Genomic DNA, 18,062 nt, shown 5'->3' with positions numbered 1-18,062 from the left:
TTTTGGGAACTTTTTATAGTGTGGAGCAGATGGAGCTTTTTAGAGTCAGCTTACCCCCGTCCTTCTTCCCTGTCTCTTTTGTGGCATACGTTGACTTTCCTGTTTTCATATTGAGTGTATGTCCATCAGTGGACATATGTCAGTGCTCTCATTCTCATCTGGGGTACACCATCAGTCCACTTGCAGACATCTGTTAGTGGTCTCCTTCCCGTCTGGGGTCCACCGGTCCACCTGCGGACATCTATCAGTCCACCTGTGGACATGTGCCAGTGCTCTCCTCATCTGAGGTACACTACATGCCTTTTGTTGATGCTTCTGCTCATAGTGTTCACCTTATGCTGCAGGCAGGATGAAATGTCCTGACCTTCCCTTTGACATAGGAGTCCTCCAGCCACTTGACACTGCTTTCCCCCAGCAAGTTGAGCCCAGGGTGCCAGATTCATAGACAGTCTGTGTGCCATCTGTCTGGTTGGACTGTTACTGTTTTTACATTTGTCAGTTTCCACTACATCTAGTTAAAGCTTTGCTATCTCCTTCACTGCTTCATGTAAGTATTGTGTTTGGCTATGTATCATTTTCATAGTTCTTCACCTGTCATGTAGTAACTGTTTCTGTAGCTAGGGACCAGCCAGCTGCACAGCTGTATCTAGAGAGATGTGATTTCATACAGACTTACTTGTAAAACTGCATTTGTTCATGTTAGGGTTTTGCTTTTCAGGGTCCAAAGGGCAGTCATGATGCTGTGCCCCAACCAGAAGCTGCATTTTTAGATCAGGTGGTATATGTACTAGGAAATGTTACTGTAGGCATGTTTGTGGAAATGTTTCATTTTGGGTGCATGTATACCTGGACATAATTATGAGGATGAGACTGAAGGGGTTGCTTGGGTGAAGTGTTCATGCTGGAGGTTGCACATACCATGGAAATGTTACTGTAGGCTTGTTTGTGGAAACATTTCATTTTGGGTGCATGTATACCTGGACATTATTATGAGGATGTTGCTTGGAGAAATAATTCATTGTGTCTCCAGGAAGTGCTTGCGCATACATGGTCTCACTGTTGAAGTGAATGCTGAGCCAATTTGTGTCATTTTGGTGCCTGTGCATACAGAATGCAAACAACTGGAAGGATTTCTGGGGACATATAGAAAGCCAGTCTGCAAATTACATCGGGTTACATCACTTCTGCTTGTATTATTCTATTTGTGATTATGCTGCCTGAGATAAAGGTTATCAATAGGTGACTACTGACAGCATGGAGCTACCATATTTTTTGTGCATTTCTCCTGGCTTTGTCAGTCATGTGTGGAATTTAGGTGGGAGGAAGGGCTCAGTAATATCTAAGTGTTACACTATTTGACGGAATGACTCAGGTGTTCTCCTTACTGATGATACTGAGTCTGTATTACATAACAGCTGCACAATGTAATATAATGAATGCCTACTCAACAGGTTATGTGCAGCAATTATCACCTGTGTCTCAGCATGCATACCTTTGCAGTAATTAAAGGAAGGTCATTATCACATTAGCAATCCATGCTGTTACAATATAGCAGTGAGTCATTATCACTTTTCTAGGAAAAGTCTCAACTGCTATCATTGTTATTCACAGAAGTACAAGTTGTTATCGCTTTGATGAATGCACAAGCCAGGTTGTTTTTTTCTCTTCTTGGAGTCATTGCAAGCAACCCCCGTCATTCTTCAACTGCCTACCCTCCTAAACCCCCTGATTTTTTTCTTGCTGTATATATGCATATATATATTTGTGCATGTGTGTGTATATGGATATATATGTATGTACATAATGTACTTGCACATATATATATTGGTGACACGCATATATATATATATATATATATATGTATATATATATATATATATATATATATATATATATATATATATATATAATTTTGGTGATTGTGCATATCTCAACATTTTCCTGAAGGGGACATTTGGGTGAATGTTTCATTTAGGGATACGTGTATAACATGTAGTAATGAAGAAGTTGGTAGGGGAAATAATTCATTTGTGTACCAGGGAAGTGCTTGTGCATACATGGTCAGACTGCTGAAGATCGTAATACAGATATGATGTAACAAGTATAGGCTATCTGTAGCTCAGGTTTCAGTGATGGTTGTTATATATTTTTTTATGTATTCAGCTTTCAAGAATAATTTATTATCTGTTAATAATATGCACATATTGCATTGAGGAAAACTCATGGGTCTTATTGTAACCAGAGTGATGGTCAGATTCAATAACTGGAATTATTACTTTTCTGACTAGTTCTTACATGGATGAACCAGATAGGTTTGACATTTCTGCTTGTATTACTACTCTTCTGCATATACTCAGTAGTTGGGCATATTTCCGAGGCCGATATAAGAGCCGAGCTCACCTGTGCCGACGCTCCGAGAGGGAGAGCGGGGTCGGACAAGGGTCCGATGCCACTCGCCCCCTCGGAGCTGATGAGGCAGTCATGGCGCCCAGATCTTTTGATGGAAGGCACCATCAATGGGATTGGAGCCGACGACGGACCCGAAGGAGAAATCATAATCGGAGCTGATGGTTCCATGACTCGAACCCCAATAAACTCCGGCTCCGAGCTCAATGGAGTCAGAGGAGGAACATGGATAGAAATGGATGGAGCTGACACCTGATGAGGAGGGTTGGACAACATTTTGGCCAGTGCCTGCAACTTCAGCAACCTACTGACCACTCTCTCCACATCGTGGTCTGAGAGCCTAGAGGACCGAGAAGAATGTGAAGATCTATGACTACGGTCACTCTGCAAAAGGGGAGACCAAGGAGCCGAATGAATGGAGTCTAGCGAAGGGGACCTTGGCCTTTTTTGGGTCCTTGATGGCTCCGAGGGTACTAGTGGAGCCGACGAGGAAGCAGTCTCCTCGGTTCCAGCCGGGACCGAAGAGGTAGTAGGCAAGGTTGGGGCCAATGACGGCTCCGAGATGGGAGCCGACGATTTGGCCGGTTTAGGGGATTTCACTGGCTGAGCCTTGGCCGGTGAATCCTGAGGCTTGAGAAGGCCTCTCAAAATAAGTTTATTCTTGCACTCCTGCAGAACTCTTGGGCTAAATGCATGGCAGATAGAACAAGAGTCCTGCAAGTGCACTGCGCCTAGGCAATAGACGCAAGAAGTGTGCCCATCTATCAGAGAAATCTTCTGACAGCATGAGTCACACTTCTTGAATCCCGACACTTTAGATTCTTTAGACATACCCTGTCAAAAAGAGGAAATCACAACTCTAAATTACGTCTGCCAACAGGCCAGCACACTAAAAAGTAAAAACAGATTACTATCACAAAAAAGCAATATAAGATATATATTTTTTTTAAATGAGACTAGGGAGCCTCTAACTCAAACGGCTACCTAACCAAAAGACTAAACACTACTACGGGGGGGGGGGGGGAGACTCTCTAATTTAAATGAGTTCTAAGGGAGGGAAACAAAACTACAATACACCAGCTAAAACTACTAGTTATCGCTATATAACAACAATTACCCTCAAAAAAGCCCTAATCTGACAAAAAGAAGCAGATTAATAAAGTTATACAATCCTAAGCCAGTAACCATGAACCTCGCAGCTGAAGCGGCAAATGAGATCTGGGTAGCTAGCGCTAGGCATCATGGGATAAGGGGTAGCCTCGAGCCAGTAAACAGCTCTCGAGCTATAGAAGATGGCCGAGTCGGAGCCGAGGATCGGATCCGATCCCAACAAGCAAGAAACGAAGGCGAGATAGACAACTTAACATCAGACATTTCTGTTTTACATTTCATATTCCTTAGAGAAATGCATAGTAACAGAAATCCTGTTCTACCAATTTTTAAGTGCATGACAACGTTATTTATAGTCTGGCCCTATTTATTTTATGCTTTGTCCAGATGTCTTGCTCTATGAGGCTGAAGTTTGTGTGTGTCTGAAAGTTAAATGCCATTTATATATATATATATATATATATATATATATATATATATATATATATATATACACATATATATATATATATATATATATATATATATATATATATATATATATATATCATGTGATCATATGTGTGTGTGTATATGGCATATAGCTGCAAGTATCCATTCACTACGGTTTCAAATCACAGCAAATTTTGAACACCTGCAGTCTTGGTGGCCACATCATTTTGTGTGGTCTGATATAATTCCTCGACAGATATGGAAAACAGCAAACAGTCAACAGGCAGTTCACAAGACCAGATGTTTACAGAATGGGTTCATGCATGGCTTGATGCACAGTGTTGGTGGATCTACAATCTACCATGACAGCATCACTGCGAAAGATGTTCACCTGTTCAGAAGGGATGGCGTTCACCTAACTGAGGAAGGCATTGCATTGTTCTTGACTGACCTCCACAATGGCGTGAGGAGAGCAATGCAGGATTGATAATATGCAGCTTGTGAGAAGAATGTAAAACACCCATGACCAAGTAGGACCAGTATAGTAAGTAAAACTCTGTTATGAAATATGTTGTGTAAAATATATTTTTCCTGAGTTTGGCAAATAACTGTGGTAAGGAGCTGGTGAAGATGCTGAGAAAGAACAACTGTTTCAGGAGAGTGCTAGCACGTACGATCTAATATGTCAGTAACCATCCTGCAATACTTCTTTTCTTATTCTGCTTTTATCAGGCATGTGTAGAGTTTAGATGGCAGGAAGGGCTTAGTAATATTCATATTCATATTTTGGTAAATAACTTTGCAAGGGAGCATGTCAGTGTGCCAAGTAATACCTCATTTTGAAGACAGTTTTGATAGTTCTAACATGGTAAAAGAATTGTGCCTGTATGTTGTACACCTGTGCAGATATCGAAGTTTGTTTTGGACTTAGGTTCTGGAAATTATGATTTTTTTTCATATTTTGGTAAATAACTTTGCAAGGGAGCATCTGAATGTGCTAAGTAATACCTCATTTTGAAAACAGTATTGATAGTTCTAACATGGTAAAAGAATGGTGCCTGTATGTTGTATTCATATGCAGCTATCAAAGTTTGTTTCGGACATGGGTTATGAAAATTATGATTTTTTTTTCATATTTTGGTAAATAACTTTGCAAGGGAGCATCTGAATGTGTCAGGTAATACCTAATTTTGAAGACAGTACTGATATGTAGGCTCTGTATGTTATAGGTGATGAGATATTATGCTTTGTTTATTTATCAGTTATGAAAAATAATATAATAATCATATTTCTGTGAATATCTCAAGAAAGGAACATCACACAATAATGATTAAGGTATCATTTTAAAGCTGACATTCATACTAACAAATTACATTCAAATTGTATGGGTCTGCATGATACATTGACCAAGATATTATGCTTTGTTTTTCCAAAAAGGTAACAAATATGCACAATATCAGCATTCCTTGCCAAATATTTAATAATGACTTTGATATACACTATCAACATTTATACTGTTGGAAAGGTCAGTGTTTGCTGAACAACTTTTGCATTTACATTTTTAGTCTAGCTCTTATAGTTAAAGAATTATTAACATTTGTTTTCTGTATGGTATTACAAATGGATTTTCTGAAAATGAGCTCAGGCTGCACTATTGTTCCTATGCAGGAAGCTTTTCCTGAGCTGCTCCGGAGTTACTGAGTGTGTGTGTGTGTGTGTGTGTGTGTGTGTGTGTGTGTGTGTGTGTGTGTGTGTGTGTGTGTGTGTGTGTGTGTATGGATGTGCGTGTGTGTGTATGTGTGTGTGTGTATGCTAGACTTAGCGTCACAGTGGAATACTCACTTTCTTAAATTCCTTTTAAACATATGTGTTGTCAAGATTTGTAGAATTTTACTTTATATTATTTATATGAAATTCCACCCACACTTTTAATGTATGCATTAACTCAGCAATCTGTAACTTTATCATTTTTTCCATGTTGAATGTCTACATGAGAAACTTAAGGGACCATTCTTCAGATGAAGCTCTATACCTTTCCAAAGTTTCTCGTTTCAGTTTTTGGAAGTCTTGTGCATCAGTATTTTTCAAGTCTGTGTAGGCCTTCAAGGACTCTGCAGTACATTAAGTGACAGAATTCTAGATCACTTGGCTTGTGCCCAGGTCTCTCTAGTTTTATTCCTATTGACCATCGCCAGATAGCTCTCCATTTCATCTTCCTTCCATAGTTTCTTCAGAGGACCACTGGCATTTGAGATTTGCAGTAAGATCAGGTTTATTTACAAAGGTAAAGGAAAAGATCAACTTTTTGCCAAAATATGGGAAGTATATAAACAGAAAAAGTAGAAAACATTATGAGTATTGCAATTTAACCTTCCTGCCGTCCTTAATGAACAAAAGTGTTGTTCCACCCCACAATGATCCCTCTTATTCACATAAGCATGTATTCAAAAAGACTTTCTCAAGCATGCAGGGTAGCAGCATTACAGTGTCAATTTCCATTGATGTATTGCACATACTTTATGCATGGACAGAATGTAAATACTATTGCAAATATTCATATTGTTAACATAAAAGGTTTGGATTCTCAATGCTAATATCATGTATGGATAATCTAATATTGTTTTCTATATGCTTTAACTTTGTTTTACTATTCTGCTGTCTTGATATGTTATGGATGCTGTCATTTTGTTATTCAGATTTTATACTGCTCTTATGAGCTTGGCTTGTGGCTGAAAAGGGTCAGTGGACCAGCCCACCCACCTGGTAAACAAAACAAAAATAAATCAAACAAATAACTTTTATCCTTTCTTATTTTTAGAGATATCCTACAAGCCTCTCCTTTCAGAAACACTTTTGGACTACAACCATCATGCTACTGACTCCTGTTGCCTTCCTTTCTGAACTCAGGGATCAGGAAGCCATAACACTCTTACAGGTATTACAAATTAATGACACTGTATCTGTTAGGACAGTAAAGCAAAGCAAAGCATTATACTTACAGGCACTGTTCTTCATACACCCACAACATGAAACAGACATTCACACTGGCATTTTCTCCTTATGACATGGGCCTTTATGCCTTGTTGTACTGATGTCTTACTCTGTTGTTCTGACAGGTGTAGTTATATGCTGTGGGTACAATGGTTGTGTAAAATGTAAAGGTGTGTGTGTGTGGGGGGGGTGGGGACAGGTGTGTGTCTTTATCATGGATGGGTGGTTCTTGTGGACAGTAGTCTAGACCTAACAGTTCATACCTACATGCACAGTCAAGGTGGTGGGTTCTGTGACACTGCAAAGATGCCTGTACATCCTACAATAAGACCAGGATAAGATACAGGTAGGCAGGAATTTCTGATGTGCCATACTAGCTTTGTTCATGCTTGTGTAATGTACATCTGCATACTATTCTAATGCTGATGGGTGATATGTGACTTCCGTAAGAGTAATGTTTATTTTCTGACAACCTCTCCTTGTCAATAGCCTTCACTTTTTTGGGTGACTTTTTATTTCTCTCCATTTATGTTTCCATTTTCAACAGCAACTGTCATAATTGTGCCAGTGGTGTAGCCTAGATCACTAGCCCTCCACTGTTCCCCTACTCCCGCAACAAGTCTAGTTAACTCTATCCCCATCAGGTGTGGTAGGAGGCAGGCAGGTTGCCTCATCTGTGGAAAATGGTTGTTGCTCATTGGAGGAAAATCCTCTTATTCAGATTCATTGTACTGCAAGGGGTATGTAATTTGTAACTATCAGTGATTTGGTAGAGGTGCTAGGGGAATAAGTAGACCAGTTTCTGTTAGTCCACATCAGCTGTAGGAAAATGATCCTCATATAGCCTGCAGGGTAACACCATTGGCTGACACTGTCTTCACCACATGAGGTGGAACCCAGTGGGGAGGGAGGTTAAGGTACAGATAAAGGAGGGGTATATCCAATGTATATCACCTCCCATTCTTGTTTATTGAACACTCCTCTTCATTACCAATGTCTTCTCTTTGTCTGTTATTCCACTAGCACCCCAAGTCTGTCAGCGCTGACCTTACTAGTCTTTGTCCAAGTTTTATTTGTTTGTGTACCTGTAATTCTAAACCTTACATGCTTTCCATCCCATGTCTTACCCATACATTGTTCCTCATCATTCTAATAAAAAAATAGGTGCCTTTCCCTGGCACACATATTTATACCCTTCCTTTCTCTTTACTCTCATTCATATCTACCCTGTTTCCTTATGTATATTCCGTGGCTTTCTCTACCCTTATTCCTACTTTCTATGCAGAAATGTCCACCCTTTTAAAGGTGAAAAGCTTAATATAAACATTGCTATAGATGTTTAATGTTGTTTGTAAACTGATACATAGCATCATTGTGTAGGACACTTGCACATAGTTAGGCACATACATGCTACTAGCTTGCCAGTTTTCTTTATGTCAGTCCTCGACTCAGTTGCTAGAAGCTCTCTTTTTCTTTCCTTCTCTGCTGGGCCTGTCATTTCTCCAGATAGGTTTTCTAATCAGTGGGTAGTTGGGCTGAGAAATTCCAGCTACTTTATTGATGATTCCCTTTGAGATGCATCAACCTACATGGCATGCCCACTGGAGCCCCAGTAAAATTGTGTTAGGCATGAGTTTACATGTTTGAATAATTCACTGATAAGAGATAGAATTATGTATGGTATCAAAAATGATCAAGAGAGAGATTAATGTTTTTATGAGTATCAGACCTCAGACATGATAAGCCAGTAGATGTTTGTCTATGCACACCGAGCCGAGTGGAGGAAGGGCATTGACTACAACTCTGATCTGAGATATATAACAATAAATATCCTGTTTTTTTTTGCTTATTTTTTACAAGTTATTGCTTCCAGCAATTTATATATAGCACTTTTTATTGCCTGCTGCATACTGTTTATTGTATTTTATTGCTATTAACTTATCTGCATGGTTAAACTAAAATTGACTGCCTTACAGGGCCTGATAAATAAGTTTTTTACTGTTGCACTGTTTGTAAAGCTTTTTAGCTAGTTTCACTGTGTGAAAAGTATCAACGGAAAGTTTCTCTACTTGTTAAGCACCTATTTGTTTGTTCTGATTTCCTGCCAAGGAGTGTATCATATAACTGATTTGTTTACAGTTAAAAGCATTCTACAGAGTCTCCTTGCTCCTTTATCTGTTTAAAACTTTCATTTTTGTGGCTTACTGCTGTTCTTCTGATGTGACAAACATTTCTGTAGTGTTTACTGTTTAAATGAATGTAGGCTAGTAGCTTTAGTATTGTCCCAGTTCAGATTTGCTGTCTCTGGGCCTGCTTGTTTTTGCAGTGGTTGTTCTGAGCACATGACCAGGCCATGTTGAACTAGCAGAAGCCTTTCTTTACCTTCATGGCTGGATTGTGTTGATTGGCTGCTGGCTGGTAGAGGTTGGATGGTCTAGGGCTTGGAGTAAGCACTCATTGGTTCTTTTGAGCTTTTTTTTTAAAAGTTGTTTTAAGGTTTTATCTTCTGGTATTTAAGCCCTAACTTTGAGAGGTTTTCTGTCTATACACACCTAGCTGAGTGTAAAAGGGGCATTGACTACAACTCTGATCTGAGATATATAACAATAAGTATCCTGTTTTTTTTTCTTATTTTTGCTAGTTATTGCTTCTAGCAATTTATATATAGCACTTTTTATTGCCTGTTGCATACTTTTTACTATATTTTATTGCTATTAACTAATCTGCATGGTTAAACTAAAATTGTCTGCTTTAAAGGGCCTGATAAATACAGTTTTTACTGTCACACTGTAAAGCGTTTTAGCTAGTTTTACTGTGTGAAAGGTATTAACAGAAATGTTCTCTACTTGTTAAGCACCTATTTGTTTGTTCTGATTTCCTGCCAAGGAGTGTATCATATAACTGATTTGTTTGCAGTTAAAAGCAATCTGTAGATTGCTCCTTTATCTGTTTAAACCTTTCATGTTGTGGCTCACTGCTGTTCTTCTGCTGTGATAAACATTTCTGTAGTGTTTACTGTCTAAAAGAGTGTGGGCCAGTAGCTTTAGTATTGTTCCCCACCCTCCCTGTTGGTGTCTTGCTGTACTTGGTGGCTTTGCAGTTGCCCACCCCTACTGTAAATTTGATCTGGGACACTCCTCCCAGTCTAGTGTCATTAGCTCATTCTACCTAATACATTGAGAACATTTGAGAAGGCCAACCAACTTAGTTTCCTAACCTTGAATTATCTTCTGCTTCTACTCTCTCCCTTTCCTTTACAAAACAAAAAAAAAGAATTTTGCTAAAATCTCCCTGTGTTCTGCTTAACTGTAACAAAAAATGTATGCTTGTTTCCTGCCTTTCCTGTAACTAGTCTAGTCCAGATACAGATTTGCTATATCCAGGACTGTTTGTAAGCTTATGAGCCCCCCGAGGCTGTCTGTGTTGGAGGGAAGACTGCTAGCTTATCAGTGGGAGTGATAAGCACTAGGTAACCTATCTACCACATAAGGAGTGGTTTCTGGCCTAGAAATTGTAGTTATTGGCCGTTTGGGCAGTTTTTCCATCTCTCTCAACTTCCTGATTTAAAAGCCCACATTTTCACTTGTTCCCCCACTTTCCTGTAACTAGTCTAGTCCAGATACAGATTTGCTATATCCAGGACTGTTTGTAAGCTTCTGAGCCCCTCAAGCCTTTTTGTGTTGGAGGGAAGCCTTCTAGCTTATCAGTGGGAGTGGTAAGCACTAGGTAGCATATCTACCACATAAGGAATGGTTCTGGCCCAAAAATTGTATTTATTGGCCGTTTGGGCAGTTTTTCCATCTCTCTCAACTTTCTGATTTAAAAGCCTGCATTTGCATTTGTTACTTTCCTGTAACTAGTTTAGTTCAGCTACAGATTCTTAGTTTTAGCACTTCAATTTGCTTATTCATGCTCAGCACTTGTTCAAAACATGTTGTAAGCACTAAATAAGCTACAAATTACTACAGCAATCAACTTTCCTCATAACCTAGAAGAAAACAGTTTTTGTACTTACTTTCCTCACTTGCTTAGAGAAAAACAGCTCTTGTACTCACTTTCCTCACTTGTCTAGAGGTAACATAGTTTTTTATTCAAGCATGTCCAAGGGTTAGCTCCCAGTGTTCTCTCCTGTCTAGCTGATGAATCTGGGCATCTTGGGCAATGTAGCAATTGCCTCATGTACACAGACAACCCTCTCCTCCTACCACCCAACACTATAACTTGTGAGTGATGTACTTACCTAGCCAAACTGGAGGTAAAGCTCTCTCCAACCAAGACTGAACTTGACAATCAAGAGGAGAAGGTAAACACTTGCACCACCCCACACTCATCACATAGTCCCACTAAACCTACAACACCAAAATCCACACATAGAAACACAAAAACATTCATGGAGGCTCTCAATAATAATCTGCTCAAGCAACAGAAATCTCCAAAGCAGAAACGCAAGCAACCTCCACCCCCCAACACAACCCAAATGACACATAGCCCACAGACTCAGTGTGCCACTCAACCACAGCCCATAAGGCAAAACAACGTACCCAATACACTAGTCATAGATGACTCTATAGTCAGGCACACTGATGTCCCACTCACCTGGCGAAACAAGGAGAAGGTTACTGTCAGCTGCCTGTTGGGTGGCAGGATTCGCCACATAACCCATGCACTCAGGTCACTCCACAACAAGTACAAATATGACTCTGTCATTGTCCATGTTGGTGTGAATGACCTGAGACATACTTCCCTGGACTTCATGAAAAGAGACATGGAAGAGCATTTCGATCTTGTAGCTCAGGCAGGTATGATGCTAGCCCTGAGTAGCATCCTGTCATCACCCAGAATGATACCACAGTATAAGGACAAATGATTGACATCAACAATTGGCTAAGCTTCTGGTGTCATTCTAAGGGGATCTAGTATCTGTCTGCCTGGTATGACATGGTCGACAAACCACGATGCTTTGCCAGAGATGGCCTGCACCTGTCACTCCTGGGATTCTGGATACTGACTAAGGCTCTTGCCGCCCCTATAGTGCCTTTTTTAGGTAAGGTTTAAATGACAAATTCACCACCGTAACAGGAACAGGCAAGCAAAAACCGAAGGTAATGCTACTCAATGCTAGAAGTCTAAATCTCAAAATGCACTCCCTCGAGGCACTCCTTAAAATGGAGAACATGAATATCTGTGCAGTGACTGAGACCTGGTTCAAGGCTCCAGAGAGCACCCCTGCATTACCAGGCTATAACTCATACCACACTTTTTGGCCACCTAACCTGGACCAGAACATCAAAGGCAGAGGTGTGCCCATGTTCATTAAAGATATCCACACCTCCAGGCTAGTTGCTCAGCATAATGCATCTGAGGTTATCCAAGTGCAACTAACTCTGGGCAAAACTGCATTCCAAATTGTAGCTTGCTACAGATCCCCCACCATGCTCCAGGATTCCCTCTCCTGTTTTCTTGATATACTGGAAAATATTGGGGTTCAACCAAACACCCTATTAATGGGTGATTTCAACTACCCCACCATTAACTGGGAAAACTACTCCTGTACCAACTCTTTCACTCAACGCTTTCTGGAATAAATAAATTCCAATGTCCAGGATCAACTTATCCACACCCCCACCAGGGCCAGCAATATTCTAGACCTAGTCATTACCAATATGAGTGACGGTGTTCCACACCTGAAGTGAATTCCTCATTGGTCAGATCTGACCATAAGCTAATCACCCTAGATATCCACATCCCACCCCCCCATTAAGGAAACCACAGTAAAACATTTCTCCAAAGCCAACTTCATGCTTCTTAAGACAGAAGTGGTGAACTTCATTACACCCATGCAGATGGACAATACAGTTATGACTGCTGAATCCTGCACAAATGCACTCTATAAGCACTTACATGAGTGCATGGATCGTGCTATCTCAAACAGAACCAAGACGCTATCCTCCAAAAAAAGGATGCCAATCTGGTGGTCCCCTGCCATAACTCTACAACAGAAGGAAGAAACTGTTGCAAAAGAGAGTAAAATCCCATGAGTGGAGGAGCTCCCTGGTCAGCGTCAGTAAGAAGCTGAGATCCCATATAAGATTCTCCAAAGCTAGCTACGAAAACAAAATCACCACTGATTCTAGGGACACCCACAAAGCATTTTATAGCTTTGTCAAGAATCTCAGTGGCAACACCCAGATCTGCTCTGAGTTACAGTAAAATGGCATGAAGATTATAGAACCAACTGATATTGCCAACATCCTGGCAGATCGGTTCAGTGCTAACTTTACCCCCCTCTCATCCCCTAATGGGCCCATATCTATACAGGAAGAATGCAGAGTCCCTGTAATCACAACTATGCAGGTAAAAGCTGCACTCTCTAAAGCCAAAAACACAGCATCCATGGGACCAGACAACATCCCAGGCTGCGTTTTACATGAACTTCAGAACGAACTGGCTCCCCACTTAAGCACCATGTTCAATCATAGCCTCATGTCAGGCTTTGTGCCCACTGAATGGTGCACAGCAACAGTTATCCCACTCCACAAAGGGGGAGCCACCACTGATCCTGGGACCTATTGCCCTATTAGACTGATGAGCCTGGTCTGTAAGGCCAAAGAACGTATCATCATGGAACTCATAAACAAAGACTATGGTAACCTCCAAACTCTGGACCCCACCCAGTTCAGGTTTCTGAAAGGCAGATCATGCCTCCTGAACCTGATCAACTTCTTTGAGGCAGTCAACAAAGCTGTAGATGAGGGTAAGGTGGTTCACACAGCCTGTCTTGACCTCGCCATGGCTTTCGACACCATCCCTCATTCTGGAATTATAGCTAAACTCACTAAACTAGGTATAATTCCCTACGTCACAAGATGGGTTGCCAACTGGCTCACTGACAGAACCCAGACTGTAAAAGTTGCAGACTCCAAATCTGACTTCAAACCAGTGAAAAGTGCAGTACCACAGGGTTCAGTCCTGGGACCTCTCCTGTTTGGTATCTACTTCTGTGAAGTACAGGCTAACACAGAAGGCCTTTGGCTAATGAAGTTTACAGATGACTGCAAACTAGGAGCCATAGTCGAGTCCCCAAATTATGTGGACATCCTACAGAGGGGCCTCACTGAGACAGATGCCTGGTATTAGAGCCATGGCCTCAAGCTCAGTGCCAAAAAGTGCATTGTCATCCTCTTTGGTAAAAACTCTGTACCCATGAACTACCACATAGGTGGCAGTCTACTTAACACCAAATGTGTAATAAGAGACCTTGGGACCCAGGTGGACAGTAGTCTCAACTTTGATAATCACATTGCCACAGTAGTCAGGAAATCTTTCTATGTGGCACACATCATCACAAAAGGGTTCTCATCCAGGAAGAAACAGGTCATTGTTCCCCTCTACTTGACACTCATTAGACTCATTATAGAGTACAATGCCCCTTTGGGAATGTACCACACAAGACATCTGCAGCAGGTGGAAATGCCACAGAAGTACCTCACAAAGAGGATTACTGGCCTCAAACAGATGCCCTACACTGACCGTCTCAAGAAACTCCAGCTTTACTCCATAGCATATCGCCTACTCCAAGGTGATCTCTGCCTAACATATAAAGCTATGTCAAACCCAGAGCTATTGGACATGCTACACCTAAAGAAATCTCAGTCCCTCTAAGTTACATGATCTAGGGACCTAAACCTTATTACCACAATAAACAGGGCATGGTGGAGGGCTAGATTCCTGTCCCAGAGACTACCCATACTCTGGAATAAGCTACCCATATATGTCAAGCAAAGTTTCTCATTAGCAATCTTCAAGAAAAATCTTGATGAGTGGATGGGAAATAGGAAATACACCCCAGGGATCACTTAAGTGGCTCTGCTCAACATGGGCACAGGAAAATAACTTTCCTGGGTGGCAGAAGCCAGGGAACCTTGTTGGCTAGGCTTATGTAGGCCCTTGGGCTGATAGTCTAGTACCTACCTATGAACCTATGAACCTAGTACAAGAGAACTTCCAAGTGCACAACAGAAGTACTTCATTGAGGAAGTGGAATAATGCAAAATAAAGACTTTTAGTGAAAATAATGAAAACGTGAAGTAAGAAATGAATAAACAGCAAAAAAAATAAAATGAAATTGTTGGTGATTGCACAGTTTTGAAGATGTTGGTTGCAATAAACTGACAGTTGCAAACAGAGCCCTATGTACCAAATGAAGTTACAAGTTTGAGGAGGAACAGTATAGAGAATTTAACTGAATCAGTAGGTTGTGTGCGGGTCAGGATTTTTTTCCAAAGATGTCTGAAAGTTAAAATAAATTTCTGCAGCATAATGTGTAAGTTATATTATCAATAGAGCATAGCAAAAAAGAAAGGATTATAGAAAAGCTGAAGTGCATAATGTGAATGGAGTTTGAGCTTCTAATAGCTAATATTTTAAATGATTTTGGTCTGCAAATGTTGCAGTTTATGGCATAAATATTAGAAGTTACTTTTAAATAATCTTCCTGTTGCTGTGTATATATATATATATATATATATATATATATATATATATATATATATATATATTTTACAGTCTTCTAGAATATTCAGGACACCAGTTAAAGCTATTGTGGTCAGATTTTGATTAATTATATCACTAGATGAAGGCCATTGTTGATGTGACACCCCAACCCCATATACACAATGGAAAGGTAGTTGATGTTGATGCTGATGGATACAAGTGTAGAAAGTAAATGCTAATGTCTCTTGTAGTTTCCTTGGGAAAATTTCAAAAAGCACCTAACCATATAGAGTTGTAGTAATTAGCATAATTAAAATGGTTCATGCAACTTTGTGCTATTGAATACATTGTTTTGACTATTCCTAATTATGAATTTTTCTTTGTTACAGATGCTAGTCGTAAGTTCTGAGAAACTGAATTAATGAATCTTGCTCCAAGCTTTGCCCTTTTAATTCAATTTTAGCTGAAACAGACTTCTTATATTACCATTTGCAATATCATCAGTTACCAAAAGTGTTTCACAGAGCAGTAGCTAAGAAGAATGAAAGGTTGTACTGTGTGGTTAACATTATAGATAATCTTCTAATGTCAGCATCCCTTGTCAGGAGCATGATACTCAACTTGTTAGGTTTCTTAACAGACTTGAAGTTGAATAGAAACAAATGCCAAATCTTTGTGAGTATTCATCAATGCACATGTCAGGTTTTGATGCCAGAAATCTTAAACTAGATTTTGATACATTCTTTGCTATAGGTTGCTATAGGTGACATGTAAGAGCCACATGAAAAGTCACTCTATATGTGATTCCTAGGTTTGGTGTAGTATCTCTGCTAGAACATATCAAACTTGTCAGGTGTAAAAGTACAACTCAAGACATTACTAGAGCATGATGCTGATTGGTTTTGTTCCCTGAAACAGAATAAAACAGCAAATGTTTAGAAAGATTACCCCGAGAACTAGAATCACCTACCTGCTAACAAATGAAATGTGACCAACTAACCTAAGCTTCAAAACAAACTCATAGCTCACCTCAGAACCAAGTATCCATGTTATTTATTCCAGGACCAAAGAGTGCAAATGTTTTCTCATCACATCCTGTAGCTTGCATTTCACCCTGCATGAATCCAATATAACATATCATTAGAGAAATATCTGCATCAAATATGCTTTCCAGTTCCATATAGACAGTGTAAAATATCTGTTTCCATGTATGTGATATAAATACTCTTGAAATTTATTTGGTTCTTAGTGCAGCTGTCTGCCATCAGCTGTGTCCCAGTGACCCTTTTCAATCTTCTGAGTCTGATATCCCCAGCAGATGTAAATACTTTATTATCTGAATTCCTTGTAATGTTTACATGTTCTTATGCCATTTTAAGAAGATTGTATATTGCTGTACATATTTATTACTGTACCTTTCTCTCTCTCTCTCTGTATGTACTGACTCTGGCCATGGTTATGACTGAAAAGGGTCCTTGTTATCCAATAACAAATAAAAAAATAGATGCTTCAGCATGCTTAATAATGTCAGTGGTACAAGAGGTAGCACACTCACTTTTGGTACACAAGGTTGTATGTTCTATTCTCACATCAGGCAGATAAATTACTGATACTGCAGTTCAGCATGAAGAAGGTGCTGCACTCTTGAGTCTGCTGTCTTTCAGATGAGATATTAAACTAAGACCCCATCTGCTTGAATTGCTGGTAGCTCAATTAGATGTAAAATATCCCATAGCACCTATCAAATAGGGTAGGGGAAGTTCTTCAATGCCATGGCCAAATATCTACTAGTAGTATAAATACCATCTTTGGTCTTCCCTGGAAAAAGATTACTAGTCTAGTGAGACTAACATAGTCAACAAATAATAAAGAAATAAAAAAATAAAGCTTATTATAGCAGCTCCTTCTCAGAAGTTTTATGATGTCTGTCAACCTGAAATTCTTCAAATGGAAGACAATCAGCAATGTCTTAGTACAATATTACTGTAGGAAAAAAATAGTGGTACACAAATCAATGGCTTTGGCCAAAGAAGAGTCATGAAGCTTCCTTGCTGTTTAATGAACCTTTTTCTGGTGAAACAGGAATTGTTGAAGTAGTTTCACTGACTTACATGTTTCACAAGAAAATGATTGTGATATTATAAAACAGCATTGTTAAAAATTTCTTACTTCAAAGATTGTGCAATCTTGGAGTTAATATGCTTAGATATGTGGGTAATATAGTTTAGGGACTTGCAGTTTTTCATTTTTTCTTGCAGTTCAGTATCTGTGATGTTGAGTGTTTTTTTTAATGGAACTACTTTCAAAGAATGCTGACTTGATGTTCAGCTATATACTCATGACAAGATATATGCAGATAGAAAAAATGTAAGCAATTGCCTTTTTGACTGAAATTCCATGACTAAACTTTTGACATTAGTTATAAGAGAGATTGATAAGTCATTGCACATTTTTAGCATATCTGTTCACATAGTTTGAGCAAGATGGCAGAGAATGTTGTTGAGTGTACAGACATATGACCTGAAAGTTTAGCATATATGCAAGAAATTGATGCATGTGGCTCACATGCACTTTGAAGAGTTTACTTTTATAAATGTGAAGATTTGGTAGAGAAAGGTTTAGAAGTCATT

Source organism: Protopterus annectens, chromosome 1.part1, assembly GCF_019279795.1.
Source record: "Protopterus annectens isolate FY-2018-M chromosome 1.part1, PAN1.0, whole genome shotgun sequence".
Classification (NCBI taxonomy): domain Eukaryota; kingdom Metazoa; phylum Chordata; order Ceratodontiformes; family Protopteridae; genus Protopterus; species Protopterus annectens.
Note: the sequence above shows the minus strand (reverse complement) of the source record.